Genomic DNA, 1766 nt, shown 5'->3' with positions numbered 1-1766 from the left:
GCCCCGCCCGCCCTCTCAGTCTGTTGTCAATCGTTACCTGGCAACATCAACCATAATTAATATTTGAAGTTTGGGAGTATTAATTTCTGTGATGAGTGCGGGCGCGGGGGGCCAGGGCGGTGCAGGCCGGGAGGCTTGAGCAGGCGCCGGTCCCGGACCGTCGGCACCAAGTGCAACAACAACCACAACACCGGCCGGAAAGGGAAGTCGGAAGCAAAAAATACTGGAAGACAATGAAAAGAAGGCTGAGGTGAAATTGAAAATTGATTCAGGCGAGTACGTAGTAGTACGAGTTCTCGATGACAAGGGTGTCCCCTGTACCACTCCCGCCTGGCAAAAATTTGGCCGAGTCGCTATTGCCCCGCCCCCTGGCTCTCCCCCTGATGCGAAACCGTCGTTACTCAAGTATGTGCAATGTCTCGGTGCTTGCAAACGCATCAAAATGCTTAGTTCTGGGAGGGGGGCACTCGGCGACCACGTGTGCCCTGTGCAACAACATGACGCTGTCGTTCCAACCAATGCTAGACATGATTTTCACCATAAACTCGTGGAGTTTTTTGAGGGGAATTTGTTGCCTCTCTCTTTGGCCTCTGCACCAGAGCTGCATGCCCTCGTTGGAGCTGCAATTTCGCTCGGCGTACGTTATGGAAACGTTCAGCCAGAAAATGTCATCCCCCACCCGACGACTATGGCTCGGCTGACAGCAAGCTATGCCGACCAGGTGAGGGGGCAACTTATTGACACCCTCAGGGAAGACCTCGAAGACGGCATGGTGTCGACCACCGTGGATGGATGGACAGACGGACAAACAGGAAGGAAGTACCTCGGGCACACAGCGGAATACATCAATAAAGATTTTGAGCTGCAAGATCACGTACTGTTCACACCACACATCGACGCCGACTCAGTGACTGGTTCATCTATTCGAGAAGAAATAAATGCTAATTTGATAGCCTTGTCACTTGATCCTGAAAAGGTGAAATTACACTATGTGACGGATGGTGGTTCAGACATTGTGTCCGCTGTCAGTGAAAGCACACGGACATACTGTATGGACCACTGTACGAACTTAGTTGTAAGAAAAGCTTTGTGCCCCCAACTCACGAAGTTAAATTTGTATGGCGAGCGTGGTGGAGCTATAGTTGACGGTGTGAAAACCGCCGTGAACACAATCAAGAGCTCACGCAAGAAGCAACATGTAGATCTAAAGAAGGCACTGGTGAAGGGGCCAGAGAACAGGACCACGCAGGTTCAATTCCGCTCGTGCCTTCCAATGTTGCGTGCAGCCTCGCGAAAGTTCAGCCAGGTACGTTGTAAAGCGGCAGAGGGGGGGGGGGCAAATAAGGGAGTAACATAAGTTCAGAATCGGGGCACCATAGGGTCGCGTGGGCAGGGGGTGGAGCTGGCGCGGCGCGCTTAGTCGTTGGCGTGGGCGTAGTCGTGGTCAGCGCGCAGCGCCACAGGGTCACAAGGGCGGGGCGGGCGGGGCGGGCCCGTCGCAGGCGGTCATGGTAGTCGAAGTCGTGGTCGTCGCGCGGCGCCATAGGATCACCAGGGCGGGGCGGGCGCGGAGGGCGCGCGGCGGGCGCGGCGGGCGCGGAGGGCGCGGAGGGCGCGGAGGGCGCGGAGGGCGCGGCGGACGCGGTGGGCGCGGCGGACGCGGAGGGCGCGGAGGGCGCGGAGGTCGCGGCGCTCGCGGCGGGCGCGGCGGGCGCGGCGGGCGCGGCGCACGTGGTCCTGGTCGTCGAAGTCGTCGTCGTCGCGCG

Source organism: Frankliniella occidentalis, unplaced genomic scaffold (genome assembly GCF_000697945.3).
Source record: "Frankliniella occidentalis isolate FOCC.00 unplaced genomic scaffold, Focc_3.1 Scaffold108, whole genome shotgun sequence".
In the NCBI taxonomy this organism is placed as follows: domain Eukaryota; kingdom Metazoa; phylum Arthropoda; class Insecta; order Thysanoptera; family Thripidae; genus Frankliniella; species Frankliniella occidentalis.
The sequence above is the reverse complement of the archived record's forward strand: the minus strand, read 5'-3'. Positions refer to the sequence as shown.